This window comes from Saccopteryx bilineata, chromosome 4 (genome assembly GCF_036850765.1).
Source record: "Saccopteryx bilineata isolate mSacBil1 chromosome 4, mSacBil1_pri_phased_curated, whole genome shotgun sequence".
Lineage (NCBI taxonomy): Eukaryota > Metazoa > Chordata > Mammalia > Chiroptera > Emballonuridae > Saccopteryx > Saccopteryx bilineata.
The window spans coordinates 205,402,535-205,419,058 of record NC_089493.1 but is presented as its reverse complement, the minus strand read 5'-3'; the positions used below and the strand labels follow the sequence as shown (position 1 = coordinate 205,419,058).

At 41.9% G+C, this 16,524-nt stretch overlaps 1 protein-coding gene across 1 annotated transcript in view; it reads right to left on the bottom strand.

Moving 5' to 3' along the window:
* The window catches only part of THBS4 (thrombospondin 4), an 88,007-nt gene that overhangs the window by 53,319 nt on the left and 18,164 nt on the right, over positions 1-16,524 (bottom strand). The gene's annotated exons all lie outside the window — the stretch shown is intronic.

Sequence of the window (16,524 nt, the reverse complement as noted above, 5' to 3'; positions counted from 1 at the left end):
TCTCTGAAGGATTCTACGCTAGATAACTAGGTTGACATGCCTGGACTATAAAGAACATTTGAGAAGTTTGTAATGGTTTCCATTTGAAACAGACTGCTGAAAGTTTTAAATTTTTATAAGCATAGGTTTTGATGTTTAAAACTTGTTTTAAGGGGGAAAAAATCCCTTTGTTTAAAAGTAATTAAACATTGCTTAATTGTGCAGTATTAACAGCTACAGTATACAGTAAATGTGAGGGAACTCCATTTAGGAAATATTGAACTGCTTTTCTAGACATTGGTTGTAGCATATTTTCAATTAGTGTGTGTAAGTTAATGTATAATTGATAGTAGAAGAAAGTTACATTTTTAAAACTGCTACTTGTATAAAACCTTTACTGTTTTCCCAACTGTGGATTTTGTGCATAGTTTTTACAAATCTTGGATTTTACCAGACTGTCTTTTCACTGTGGTTTTTGTAGAAGTTACTTCTATATAATTAATCTGTCTAAAATTAATCTCAGTCATTGTGCTACAGTATCCTGCTGCTTTGTAACAATGTGTGGTCTATATGTCTTTTTATATGACAACCAGATAACCAACTGACATTGACCTAACAATTCTACAAGGTACAAAATTCATGTTAACTTGAGAAGGCAATTTAATTTTGTGGCTGGGAATTCAGTTGCATGACTTCATGCAGAGAGCAGAAAATGGGTGTCTATAAGAATAAATCTGGCTCGAGGTTCAGCCATCTAAAATCCTTTACAGGCACTAATAGCTGAAAGTGAAAACTAAATGATGAAAGTTTATTTTTGAGACATTTCTGAATTTTTAAAGGTACACTCATAAAGAATGTCACTAAGTATTTTTTTAATTGGAGAATAATCCATGATGCTTATGCAGTAAATAAACATAAAATACTATATTAGAAAACTAACCTATTTGTAAACATGGCTACATCAGAAGGGAATTTTTATTTCTGTATCATACATGTGACAGGACTGCAAAAAGTGGAAACATTAGTTGCTCTGAGACAGTAGACAAAGTACTTGCATGTGGCATACATTGTATGTTTTTGACCTCTCATAATTTATTTTCATCAACAGGTGAAAAGTTGAATTATTTCAATAATTGGAATTTTAATTATGAGAGGTCTTAAAATGGAACACAGGACCCTGGGTTTTGAGGGAACTCTTGGTATTAACATCTGTTTGGTCCTTAGTACAATTAAAATCTGGATACTTTAGTTAAGCCATACGTATTAACATGTAAACTTGTTTTGATTAAAGAATTTTTCTATCAAAAAAAAAAAAGTTTCCCTTCCACTTCATTTTATTTTTGGTGGTGGTCAAATAAGAAAATGCAAAACACTACAGAAATACAAGGACCATAGGAAAATATGAACACTTATGTGCCAACAAATTGAACAATCTGGAAATGAATAAATTCTTAGAAACATGCAATCTCTCAACACTGAATCAAGAAGAAGTATAAAATGTGGATAGACTTGATTACAACTAATGCAACTGAAGCAGTAAAAAAAAAAAAAAAATCTACCAAACATAAGTCCTGACCAAATGGCTTCACAGGAGAATTTTATCAAACATTTAAAAGAGAACATCTATCCTTTTCAAACTATTCCAAAAAAAAATTTCAAGAGAAGGAAAAATTCCTAAGCTCATTTTATGAGGCATGCATTATCCTAATTCTATTGTAAAATCAGATAAAAAACACTACAAGAAAGAAAATTATATGCCAATATCCTCAATGAACATAGATGCAAAAATCCTTAATAAAACATTAGCAAACCAAATCCAGCAATGTGTTAAAAAGGTCATAGACGATGATCAAGGGGGATTTATTCCAGGGATGCAAGGGTGGTACGATATCTGCAAATCAGTAAATGTGATACATTACATAAATAAAAGGAAGGATAAAAAGCATATGATCATATAAGTAGATGCAGAAAAAGCTTTTGACAAAATCCAGCATCCATTTATGATAAAAACTTTCAGAAAAGTGGTAATGGAGGGAAGATACCTTAACATAATATGGCCATCTATGACAAACCCAAAGCCAACATCATACTCAATGGGCAAAAACTAAAAGCAATCCCCTTAAGATCAGGAACAAGACAGGGTTGTTCACTTGCATCACTCTTATTCAACGTACTACTGGAACTCCTAACCACAGTAATCAGAAAAGAAGAAAAAATAAAAGGCATCCAAACTGGAAAGGAAGTAGAACTGCCATCATTTACAGATGACATGATACTGTACATAGAAAACCCTAAAAATTCCACCAAAAATTACTAGAACTGATAAATAAATTCAGTAAAGTAGTAGGATACAAAATAAATATATACAAATCAATTACATTTTTATACAACATTAATGAACTATCAGAAAAGGAAACTAAGAAAACAATCCCATTTACAATTCCATCAAAAAAGAAAAAAAGAAGAAACCTAGTATTAAATTTAACCAAGAAGGTCAAAGACCTGTACTCAGAAAATTGTAAGACACCAAAGAAAGAAACTGAAGAAGACACAAATAAAAGGCAGCATATACCATGCTCATGGGTTAGAAGAATTAACATTGTTAAAATGTCCATACTACTCAAAGCAATCTCTAGATTCAACATAATTCCTATCAAAATAGTAATGGTATATGTCACAGAAGTAGAACAAATAATTCAAAAATTTATATAGAACCAATCACAAAAGATGCTGATTAGACACAGCAATCTTGAAAAAGAACAACAAAGTTGGAGGAATCATGCTACCCGATATCAAACTATACTATAAGGCCACAGTCATCAAAACAGCATGGTACTGGCATAAAAACAGACATATAGATCAATGGAACAGAATTGAGAGCCCAGTAATACACCCATGCCTCTGTAGTCAATTAATATTTGACAAAAGAGGCAAGAACATACAGTGGGGTAAAGATGTCTAGTCAATAAATGGTGTTGGGAAAATTGCACAGACACATACAAAGAAATAAAACCGGACCGCCTTCTCACACTATACACAAGAATGAACTCAAAAAGAATTAAAAACTAAAATGTAAAACTCAATACCATAAAAGTCCTACAAGAAAACATGGGCAGCAAACTCTCAAACATTTTTCTTAGTAATATTTTTCTGATATCTCTCTGTGGGCAAGGGAAACAAAAGAAAAAAAATAAACATTGGGACTAAATCAAACTAAAAATGTTTTTGCATTAAAAAAGAAACCATTAACAAAATGAAATGACTACCCACTGAATGGGATGACAATGATGCATCTGATAAGGGGTTAATATCTAAAATTTATACGGAACTTATACAACTCAACACTAAAAAAAACCCCACCCAAAAAACCCCCAAAACCACAACCCAATTAAAGAGCTGAGCAAAGGACATAATAGGTACTTCTCCAAAGAGGAAATACAGACGGCCAATAGGCATATAAAAAGATGCTCAACATCATTAATCATCAGAGAAATGCAAATTAAAACCATCTGAGATATCACCTCACACCTGTCATAATGGCACTCATTAACAAATCATCAAACAACAAGTGTTGTCAAGGACGTGAAGTAAAGGAAACTCTTGTGTACTGCTGGTAGGAATGTAGATTGTTGTAGCCACTGTGCAAAACAGTATGGTAGGTAGTTCCTCAAAAAATTAAAAATGGAACTGCCTAATAACCCAGTGGTTCTACTTCTGGGAACATATCCGAAGAAACTCAAAACACTAATTTGAAAGAATATATGCACCCCTATGTTCATTGTAGCATTATTTACAATAGTCAAGCTGTGGAAGCATCCCAGTGATCATCAACAGAGGAGTGGATAAAGAAGTGATACATATATACAATGGAGTATTACTTGACCACAAGAAAGAATGAAATCTTACCATTTGCAACAGCATGGGTAGAGCTAGAAGGTTCTATGCTAAGTGAAGTAAGTCAGACAGAGAAAGACAAATACCATATGATGTCACTTATTTGTGGAACCTAAAGAACAAAATAAATAAAATTGAAACAGACTTGCCCTGGCCAGGTGGCTCAGTGGATAAAGTGTCCAGGCACACCAAGGTCACAGGTTCGACCTCCAATCAGGGCATGTATAAGAAGCAATCAATGAGTACACAACTAAATGGAACAACTAAGTGGAACAACAAGCTTTTCTATCAATGGAAAAGTTTTTATAACAAATTGAAACAGACTCATAAACACAGATTGGTGGTTGCCAGAGGGCAGGGGTTTGGAGGACTGGGTGAAAAAGGTGAAGGGACTGAGAAGCTACAAATTGTTACAGAGGCCCTGGCCGGCTGGCTCAGTGGTAGAGCGTTGGCCTGGCGTGCAGAAGTCCTGGGTTCGATTCCCGGCCAGGGCACACAGGAGAAGCGCCCATCTGCTTCTGCATCTCTCCCCCTCTCCTTCCTCTCTGTCTCTCTCTTCCCCTCCCACAGCCAAGGCTCCATTGGAGCAAAGATGGCCTGGGCGCTGGGGATGGCTCCTTGGCCTCTGCCCCAGGTGCTAGAGTGGCTCTGGTTGCAACAGAGCGACGCCCCGGAGGGGCAGAGCATCGCCCCCTGGTGGGCGTGCCGGGTGGATCCCGGTCGGGCGCATGCGGGAGTCTGTCTGACTGTCTCTCCCCGTTTCCAGCTTCAGAAAAATACAAAAAAAAAAAAAATTGTTACAGAATAGTCATAGGACTGTAAGTACAGCATAGGGAATGTAGTCAGTAATATTGTAATAACTATGTGTGGTGCCAGGTGGGCGCTGGAACTATCAAGGGGACACCATGTAAAGTATATGCTTGTCTAACCACTATGCTGGTGTTTCCCAACGTGGGGCCCACGCCCCACAGGGGGGCAATTCGATAGTTAAGGGGGGCAATTTAAAAATGGACTCGACACGATTTAACTCTTTCGCCCTGGGCCATTTAAATGTAATGCTAGATATCGGTGCCAAATTTAACAAAAAATGCAATTCTTAAATAATTGCGGTAAATAATTATTAAGTATAATTTCGTTTGACGAGACCAAAATATCAACTGGGTGATTGGCGTCGTCAAGTAAACTTCGTCCTGGGTTCACCGCGGAGTGTGCCATCTGCCGCGGGAACCCCGGACAGTTTTAAAAACTCACTGAACAACGCAGTTATTCTCACCTAATTGGCCCATCGCAACTTCTGTAGTGTTTCACATCATTCAGTTGGTGTTAATTTGAAATAAGTGTCAGTCAAAACTGTTGTAAAAGCTCGTTGATTTAATAAATATACATATATATTGTATAGATATAATTGGTAAGTATTTGATTTTATTTTTATCAATATTAAACTCTTTATTAAGTACTTCTTGCATCGGGGCTAGAAAGCACTAATATTGTATAAATATTATTGAGGCTATAATAGTGCATGCAAGACAATTTTAATTTTAGAAGCATAACTTTCCAGAAAATTTTGTCAAGTGGAAAAAATATAGATATCTTTTGATTTGCAGTGGTAGTGTAGTAAATTGTTATATACATTTAAATAAATATAAATTTTTAGTATACGTTTACTCTATGTCACATTAAATATATTTTAACACATTTTAATATTAGTTTTTAATTGATCTTATTTTTATTTCTTATAGCCCATAGTAAAATGAATGGTGCAAGCAAGAAAAAAACTCGTCAATATTTGGAGGAATACTTAAAATTTGGGTTCAAACCCGCTGTTCACGATGAGCGGATTCCTTTTTGTCTTTTATGCCAGCAATGCTTGACCAACGAATCAATGAAACGAGGTCGTCTTGAGGCGCATTTGAAGGCGAAACATAGTGCTCATATTAATTCAGATTTGAGTTACTTTAAAACTTTAAAGAAAAAATTTGAAAAAAGAACATTAATGTCTCTATTTACTGCTCATACTTCAACTAATAATCGTGTTCTTGAGGCTAGTTATCAAATTTCTTTATTCATCACTAAAACTGGAGAAAATCACACTATAGGAGAGAATTTAATAAAACGTCAATATCAGCATTTCTTAAAACAGTTCTTGAAAAAGATGACAAAGATGTAAAAGCTATGCCACTCAGTGACAATACTGTTAGCAGAAGAATAGATGAAATGAGTGAGGATATTGAAAAACAACTTATTGAAAAGCTGAAAACAAGAAAATTCTCCTTGCAAATGGATGAATCAACTTTGGGAGACAGTGAGGCAGTATTGATAACTTACGTAAGATATATTGATAAAGGACATTTTGCTGAAGAAATGTTGTTCTGTAAAAGATTAGAAAGCACCAGTACCTCCAAAGATACATATAATAAGCTAAAAAACTACTTAGATGTCAATGATATACCAATGAAAAATATAACATCTTGTGCTGCAGATGGTGCTCCCAATATGATGGGCAAAAAAAATGGCTGCTTAAAATTGATGAAAGATGCAAATCCAGAAATGATTCTTGTGCATTGTGTTATTCATAGGGAAAACTTGGTAGCTAAAAACATCTTGCCTGTTCTGAATGAAGTATTACATACAGTAATAAAGTGTGTTAATGCTATTAAAGCTAGTGCCAAATGTGTCTTTTCAAGCTATTTTGTGAAGAACAAAATGAAGACCATGTGAGACTTTTACCTCATACTGAAGTAAGATGGCTATCTAAAGGAAACTGTTTGAAAAGATTTATGGAACTGTTTGATACTCTTAGTGATTTTTTAAGCGACAAACCTGAAATGAAGTATCTGTTAACAGATGATAAAGCATTTGTGAGTTATTTAGCTGATATCTTTGAAAAACTAAATATATTAAATAAGCAACTTCAAGGAACAAATAAAACTCTTGTCGATGCAAAAGCAAAGATATTTGGTTTCATTACCAATATTGAGTTATGTCAGAAACATATTAACAACAAAAACTTTAAACAGTTTCATTGGCTCCAAAAATGTGAAGTAACTGATACCACTTTACTTGTTATTGTCAATCATTTGAATATTCTATCGGCTGATTTAAAATATTTATTTTTTATTTTTTATTATTATTTTTTTTATTTTTATTTTTTTAGAGACAGAGAGAGAGTGAGGGATAGACAGGGACAGACAGACAGGAACGGAGAGATGAGAAGCATCAATCATTAGTTTTTCGTTGAGCATTGCGACACCTTAGTTGTTCATTGATTGCTTTCTCATATGTGCCTTGACCGTGGGCCTTCAGCAGACCGAATAACCCCTTGCTCGAGCCAGCAACCTTGGATCCAAGCTGGCGAGCTTTTTGCTCAAGCCAGATGAGCCCGCGCTCAAACTGGCAACCTCGGGGTCTCGAACCTGGGTCTTCCGCATCCCAGTCTGACGTTCTATCCACTGTGCCACCGCCTAGTCAGGCGTCTATCGGCTGATTTAAAAGAAAGATTTTCTGATTGAAAACAAATTGATTTCCCAACATGGATGATGCAGCCAATGTTAGTGGATTTGTCTGACATATCAAATATGCAGTATCAAGAAGAACTCGCAGAATTGCAAAATGATGAGTCAGTTAAAGCTTTATTTAATATCAAAGGAGCGATGGCATGGCTTTGTGAGGAAACAGAAATCAAATACCCAAATTCAACCAAATGTGCAAGAAAACTATTGCTACCGTTTCCATCTTCATTTTTAGCTGAATGTGGATTTAGTGCTGTAAATGATTTACTGGTAAAAAAAAGAAATCGGCTGGATATAACACAACGTGGAGACTTGAGACTAAAGCTAACCAAATTGGAACCTAATATAAAATCTCTGTGCAGCAAGCATCAAGCACAAGGATCACACTAAATTAAAATAATAAATTAATATAGAAAAATCTGTATTAAAATTATTTGGAATTTAAATTTCTGTTTTTCATTATGTGTTTTGAAATTTTACTTACTGTGTTTTGTTAACAATTTCATAGTGATTTCTTCCTAGAACCTATCATTTATGTTTATTAAGTGAACAAATCAATTTTTTAATGTTAAAAATTATGTATGTTACATGGGGGGGCACATAAAAATTTTAGAAAGGTTAAGGTGGGGCATGGCACAAAAAAGGTTGGGAAACATTGCTATGCTGTACACCTGAAACCAATACAAAATAAAATAAAATATAAACTGTAATTAAAAATTTTAAAAATTAAATAAACAAAATAAAATTCATTGAAAGAAAATGCAAAACTATGAACTGCTGTACAAATATAGGTAGTACTATATCTGTTTATTTTTTATCTTCCCTACTGGAGCATAAACTTTTGGTACCAGGAGTCCATTTCTTACTAATTTTTCCATAGCATGTGAAAATACCACCTACAATGATTTAATTGAAAAAATAATAGATAAAATAGAATATTCATGTGTCCACTCTGATTTTTTTATTTTATTTTATTTTTTATGAAGTTGGAAATGGGGAGGCAGTTAGACTCCCGCATGCACCCGACCGGGATACACCTGGCACGCCCACCAGGGGGTGATGCTCTGCCCATCCGGGGCGTCGCTCTGTTGCAACCAGAGCCATTCTAGCACCTGAGGCAGAGGCCACAGAGCCATCCTCAGCGCCCAGGCCATCTTTGCTCCAATGGATCCTCGGCTGTGGGAGGGGAAGAGAGAGACAGAGAGGAAGGAGAGGGGGAGGGGTGGAGAAGCAGATGAGCACTTCTCCTGTGTGCCCTGGCCGGGAATCGAATCCGGGACTCCTGCACGCCAGGCTGACGCTCTACCACTGAGCCAACCAGCCAGGGCCCACTCTGATTTTTGAACGCACAATCTTTTTAAAATGTGGGGGACAGTTTCTATTGATTTATATATGAATCCTTTCCTTCTAAATTTCACATCTTTGTGGACTTTACAATTTGAGACCTCATTCTATGGCTACATTTCCATGTCTGGATACGAGCCTGACATGGGAACTATGTAGTGTAACTTGATTAAATATCATCTCAGTGACTGGCAGAGGATGAAAAAACAAACCCAAGCAATATAGATCTGAAATATTGCTACCATGGGGAAGAATTTTCAAAAGTTGCCTTTTTTGGGAAAAATGTATATGGTTGTCAAAAATATTACGGCATGTTGAATGTCAAAGCAATGAAACAGAGAACCAGCTGTAAAGACTGAGAATGATAATATTTTGTCTGCTGAGCACAGAGGTCCAGAGTGACCCGGCCTGTGGGCAGCAAACTTGGGAAGGTAGTCTGGGGCTTTCTGCTTTGCTTGGCAAATGGCTTTGCTCTTTCACACTTTTAAATATATGATGAAAGCCACTGGTGTCACCCTTTCCCCTTTTTAAAAAATAATTGTACATTTTAAAAAAGCCTTTTTGCCATTACTGTCTCCTGTGATGGACGGTCGTGTTTGCCTTTGCTTGTTTATCTTTATCCTTTATACACTAGGTCTTTGTAACTTTAGTGCTTCAGAAATATATATAAAAAGTAAATCATCAAATTGCTTTTCCTGAAAGTAGTCTAGGTGACTTCCAGGTACGATAAATATAATCTGTGTTTTAAATTTTTCTTTTTTAATTAAAATTTATTGGGGTGACATTGGTTAATAAATATAGGTTTCAGGTGTGCATTTCTATAACACCTCATCTACACACTGTATTGTGTGTTCACCACACCAAGTCACGTCTCCTTCCATCACCATTTATCCCCCCTTAACTCTCTTCTACCTCCTCCCACCCCCCTTCCCTCTGGTAGTCACCATGCTGTTGTCTGTGAGGTGTCTTTTCTTTTCTTTTTTCGCTTAATTGCTTCACCTTTTTTACTCAGCCATTGACTCCCTTCTCCTTTGACAGTCTGTTCTCTGTGCCTATGAGTCTAAAGTGATTTGAACAAATGCAAAGTTTACAGAGTATGTGTGGGCAGCTGTGTGAGGCTCGCTCACAGGATAAACAGCTGCAGGCACTTTGCATGATTGGTGTGAATCGTGGCAGCACCAGGTGTGTGTGGCCTGTGTAAGGCTATGGGTGCTTGCAGTTGAGAGAGATTAGAGCAGGGGTCTCAAACTCAACTCAGCATGTGGGCCGCAGAGCAAGATCACAGCCGTTCGGCGGGCCGCACTAGGTCTACAAAAGGCAACTGTTATGCAACACTTTTCTCACTGCAGTTGAAAACAACAAAAAAATCAGTACAACAAGCACAATCGTACATGCAGTTTACTCAGTGTCACAAAACGACCAGAAACTGTAATTCGCATCACAACTGCTGTTAACTAAGCTAATATCTAACTAGGATGCTAGAGAAATGAAAAATACAAGTAGGCCCCTAGGCTTACTTAATTTTATCCAAAATATTTTGAACTTCGTGGATTAGTCTGCGGGCCGCACAAAATTGTTTGGCGGGCCGCATGCAGCCCGCGGGCCTCAAGTTTGAGACCCCTGGATTAGAGGCTGTGGATGGCAGGTTGGCTGCCCACCATTGTGAGGGGCCATTCTGCTATTTGCCTGAGAGGTAACTTCCCCTGCCTGTATGCTTATCTGCCATTGTGAGACTTTATTAAATGGAGTGGCCCAACCCTTTCCAGCTCTGCAGTTTCTCTACTGTCTGCCTGAATCCAATATGGACCTGCCTGGCCTTGGCCACCAGCATTACATCTGGCAAAGTGGGCAGGGTTTGGAGCAGATGGGTATAGAGCCACAGCCAACCTTGAGGGGTGGGGAAGAGGAGTGGTCATTGTTATGGCTCCCCATGGCTGTCCTTTTGGGGACTGCGAGCTGGCTGTTTTTTACAGCTCTACAAAAGGAAACCAAGAGCTCTGTGCGAGAGGTGGCCCAAGGTCTAGAGCTCCAGGGTGAGTTGCAAACTCAGCAGCAGCAACAGCTTGAGCTGGAGCGAGCACTAGTCAAGGAGGTTGAACAGGTCCGTGAGTAGCAGTTTGCCCTGGAGGTTGAATGTTGGTAGTGGCTGTTGTTGCAGGAACAACTGCAGGTTCAGCTTCAGGCCGAGAGCCGGCAGCCGCAGGAGCTGAAGATGGAGCTGTGCCAGCAGAGTGGCTCTGAGTCAGTGGGAGCAGGTGTTTCCAGCTCCTCTGCTGAGGATGAGGAGGTCAGGCTGAAGCTGCCATCCACACACTTAGAGCTTGGCCAGAGGTTGGTCCAGAAGGTAAAACCCAGCAGCAAAGAGTACCTACTGAGCCCCTGGTAGGCTTGCTGCGACTCTGAGGCATAGGGGTGGATGGCATCATGCTCTCCAGAGCAGAGTTGGAGAGGCTGGTCACTGTTACCACATGCTCCTCCTTGGGGCAGCGTCTTCAGAACTGCCATGACGGCAGGGATGAGGGGGGGAGGCCAGAGACCCCATGTGAAATTGGCAATCTACTGGTCCCCTTCTAATGTGCAGTAGATGTTGGCATGAGAAGGTAACAGGTGCTTTATTTATTTTTTTAATACAGCAGCAGCAGCTTAGAGAACTGTCAAGGTGACACAGGCCTTGAATGTGTGTGACCCTGCCAGGCCCTGTGAGCCTGTTGAGGGATTTGGAGGGGGCTTGTGGCAACAAACAGCACACTGTGGAAAGTGCTGAGGTTCATTTATAAAGAGCAGTATGGCAAGAGAAACTGACAAAACAGACAGCCAACTAAATGGGAGATGATATTTTCAAACAACAGCACAGATAAGGGCCTAATATCCAAAATATACAAAGAACTCACAAAACTCAACAACAAACAAGCAAACAATCCAATAAAAAAATGGGAAGAAGACATGAACAGACACTTCTCCCAGGAAGAGATACAAATGGCCAACAGATATATGAAAAGATGCTCATCTTCATTAGTTATTAGAGAAATGCAAATCAAAACTACAATGAGATACCACCTCACACCTGTTAATTAGCTATGGGACATGGACAAGAGTGTGGTGGTTACTGGGGGGGGGGGGGAGGGCACAAAGAAAACCAGATAGAAAGTGACGGAAGACAATTTGACTTTGGGTGATGGGTATGCAACATAATCGAATGTCAAAATGATCTGAAGATGTTTTCTCTGGACGTATGTATCCTGACTGATCTATGTCACCCCATTAAAATTAATAATAATTAAAAAAAGAGAAAAAAAAAGAGCTGTATGGCTAGTTGCCTTTACCTTGGTGATTTGCATAGCCATCTGGGCTATTTATCGTGGACTAACTCTTGGACTGTGACCAGAGGGGGGCACTGGTTCACTTGTTGGATGGACATGACATCTTTGGATAGTATGAGTGACCCTGACGGGGGCAGCGGTAAGCTTCAGTGGATGCCATCCTGCTCTGGGAAGCTGCTCTCACCCAGTTGCAGAGACACACTGTGGGGCAGCTGTGTTAGGTTTGCTCGCGGGGTTACCAGCTGCAAGCACTTGGACTGATTAGTGCATGAGCACGTGGCAGCGGCACGTGTGCACGGCCTACACAAGGCTCTGGGTGCTTCCCCTGGGCACTGATTCTCCCAGATCGCTCTCCCACCATCTTGAGGTGTGGTTCTCCTTGCTCCATTGCCCTTACTGTGAATAGCAGATTTTCCTTTGTTTATTAGCTCTTTCCTTATGGTTGTTTATTTGCTGCCTGTCTTTGTAGGCCTCCAATAAACAGGTATGGCCCGACACTTCCTGGCTCTGAAGTTTCTCTACCATCTGTCCAAATCCAATGTGGGCCTGCCTGGCCTCAGCCACGAGCATTACACCTGGTGCAGTGGGCAGGATTCAGAGCAGATCAGTATGGAGCCGCCGACACCCTTGAAGGGTGGGATAGAGGGGTGGTCGCTGTTCTCCAGTGTATGGTTCTCTGTGTCTGTCCTTTCAGGGGCTGTAGGCTGGGTGTTTTTTACAGCCCTGCAAGAGGAAACCGAGAGCTCTGTGCAAGAGGGGGCCTGAGGTTGAAAGCTCCAGGACGAGCTGCGGAGCAAGAGGCCACAACAGCATGAGCTGCAAAGGTCACTGGAGAAAATGCTGCAGATCTGAGAACTGCCAGACAGACTGCAGGCTGAGAACCAGCAATGGCGTGAACTGGAGCCAGCACTGGAGAGGGAGGCCGACCGGGTTCGAGAGCTGCATTGTGAGCTGCAGGTGGTGCCTGGAACTGGAGCCGTCTCTGGAGAAGGAACTGTGGGTTCTCAAGTTGCAGTTTGCCCTGGAAGCTGAATGTTGGCAGCGACAGCTGTTGGAGAAACAACAGCGGATTCAGGAGCTCGAGCGTTAGCTTCAGGCTGAGAGCCGGCAGCCGCAGGAGCCAAAGTGGGCTCTGAAGAGAGAGCTGCATTTCTGCCCGCAGAGTGGCTCTGAGTGGGTGGGAGCAGGTGTTCCTGACTCCTCCTCTTCTGAGGGGTAGGCTTGGGCTGCAATTGCTGTCTGCAGACTCAGAGCCCAGCTGGTGGTCGCCATAAAGGTAAAATCCCTCAGGGGCAACCATAATCTCCTCCATAGATAGTGGAGCACTCTGTGGTCCGGCCCTATCAGAGCTGATGAAGTTGGGGGTGTAATTCAGGCAGAAACCCATGGAGCTGCTGGCAGCTGGTTGCTGTGGTTGTTGGACATAGAGGTGATGGTATCATGTTCTCCAGAACAGAGATGGAGGAATTGGCTGCCATTACCACACACTCCCTCTTAGAACTGCCATGACAACCTAGGAAACCACACCCTATTAGGATGGCTGATGGCTGCCATTTGTGTGGTCTGGCAGAATGCTGGAGACTTGCTGGGAGCAGTGAGTTGGTGTTAGTGCTACAGTGAGTTAGTAAAGGTCCTTTAGGAACTGGTTATGAAGAATGCTGCTTTCTACCCTGGGTCCTGTGGGCCAGACAAGGAAATGTTTATGGCCGGGATGCAGGATCTTATCCTCTGCAGAGCCCCATCAGCCTTTTTTGGGTCACTAGTGGCTATCCTGGGTCCCTATGTGGGACAGTCCATCAACATGGTTACACAGATGGTAGCAGATTTGGGGGAGCAGGAGGCAGCATGGAATCACAAAGCTGTGAGGGCTGCTGCCTGTACTAGCCCCCGCCCGGCAAGCCTACTAAGGTTCTGTGGAGCTTTGGCAGCAGCTTAAATCAGGACAGAGATTCCAGCCACTGAGACGAACAGCCCCAGCAGCTACCAATAAAACAGTTGGTGTGTAGGCGGCATGGTTGCAAGATTATATGATGGAGACAGCTGAAGGAGAGGAAGACCCCAGGACCTGCTGTCCCAGTTTGAATACAGGGAAGGCTGAGGGACCCATCTAACAGGGATGGGCAGGACTGGCAGACACACGTGGAACTGGCTATCCACTGGTCCCTTCTAATGTACAACGGGTATTGGCCTTGGTGGATACAGGTGCAGAATGTTTTATTCTTTGTGGGAACCCAGAACAGTTTGCTGGGACCCCAGTGGCCATTGACGGGTATGTGGGCCAAACTGTTCAAGTGAAGCCAATAACTCTTCATTGGGGATAGGAAGACTGCCTCCTCAGTGATACAGGGTATATGTATCCTCTATTCCTGAATACATTTAGGGGGTAGATGTCTTACAAGGACTGTGGTTGGAAATTACAGCTGGGGAGTTCCGTCTGCAAGTCCGGTTGTAAAGGCAGTGTTGCGGGGACATGCAGCACATTCCCCCTTGCAATTACCCTTCCCTCGGCGTGTGACTAGCACGAAGGAGTACCGCCTGCCAGGTGGCTATGAAGATATCACAGGGACAGTCCTCAAACTAGGAAAGGTGGGGATCATCTGGCCAACACACAGTCCTTACAACTCCCTAGTGTGGCCTGTGCACAAACCAGAGGGAACCTGGAGAATGACAGTGGATTACAGGGAACTTAATAAAGTTGTTCCCTCTTTGCATGCTGCTGTTCCCTCGATAGCTAACATGATGGATCTGCTAAGCCATGAGTTGGGGACATACCACTTTGTGGCAGATTTGGCTAATGCCTTTTTCTCTATTGATATAGCTTCAGAGATCAAGACCAATTTGCCTTCACTTGGGAAGGTCAGCAATGGCATTTTACTGTATTACCACAGGGCTATCTGCATAGCTCCACCTTGTGCCATGGGCTGGTGGCTGCTGACCTGGCTAAATGGAATCAGCCAGAGGCAGTTTGTATGAACCATTATATTGGTGATATTATGCTACCTAGTGACTCTTTTCCAGAATTCAGGCAAGCAGTCCCTACCCTGCTATCCCATATGAAAGCCTGTGGGTGGACGGTCAACAAGAGCAAATTGCAAGGACCTGGGTTATCTGTTAAGTTCTTGGGAGTTGTCTGGTTAGGTAAGACAAAGGTTATCCCTGATGCAGTTATAGATAAGATCCAAGCATACCCCATGCCCACTACGGTAAAGCAGTTATAGGAATTCCTAGGTCTGTTGGGGTATTGGCGAGAATTCATACCCCATTTAGCTCAGTTACTACATCCCTTATATCACCTTATTCGGAAGGGGGTTTGCTGGGACTGGACTGAGCAGGCACAAGGTGCATTCGCAGCATCTAAGAGAGCTGTCAAGGTGAATGTGTTTGATCCTGCCAAGCCCTGTGGGCTGGATATTTATGTAACCTTGGAGGGGTTTGGATGGGGCTTGTGGCAACGGACAGAGCGCTTAAGGCAACCTATTGGGTTTTGGTCCCAATTGTGGAAAGGCACTGAAGTCCATTATTCATTAGTGGAGAAGCAGCTGGCAGCTGTGTATGCTGCCCTCCTGGCCACTGAGAGCATTACAACCACAGCTCCAGTTACAGTCAAGACAACATACCCTATTGCAGGATGGGTGAGAGATTGGGGAACAAAACCTCAAGGTGTTATGTCCCAAACCTCCAGCCTGGCCAACTGGGGTGCATACTTGCAACAATGCTGTGCTCTTAGCACCAGCCCGTTGAGGGCAGAACTGCAGGAAGTCTTGGGTCCAGTCACCTATGTGACTTTAGAGTCAGGTGCAGCTGGGGCTCAGGAGGCAGAACCTGAAGTCAGTCCCTACCAGGAGGGGCGGGTGCCCATCCCCAAGGATGTCTGGTATACTGATGGTTCCAGCAGGGGCCAACCTGCCAAGTGGATCGCCATAGCCTTCCATCCGGCCACTGAGACTATTTGGATGGACACGGGTACAGGCCAAAGTGGCCAGTGGGCAGAATTAAGAGCCATATGGCTAGTTGCCTATAATGAACCTTCACCTCTAGTGATTTGCACTGACAGCTGGGCTGTCTATCGTGGACTGACCCTTTGGATTGCTACTTGGCATATTAACCAGTGGATGGTAATGCACCATCCACTATGGGGTCAGGCCATGTGGCAGGACTTATGGGAAACAGGACACCAGAAGCAGGTGACAGTATATCATGTCACAGGGCATGCCCCTCTAGCCCATCCTGGGAATGATGAAGCAGAAACTTTGGCAAGGGTGCGATGGTTGGAGACTGTGCCTGCTGGTGACATGGCACAGTGGCTCCACCGGCATCTTCTCCATGTGGGACAAAAAACTATGTGGGCTACGATTAAGGCGTGGAACTTGCCTGTGTCCTATGTGGAGGTAATTGCAGCCTGTGAGCAATGTGTAGTGTGTTCCAAGGAGCACCCTTGGAGACCACTGGTGTCACCTGGACAGATCCAGAGGGGTCGT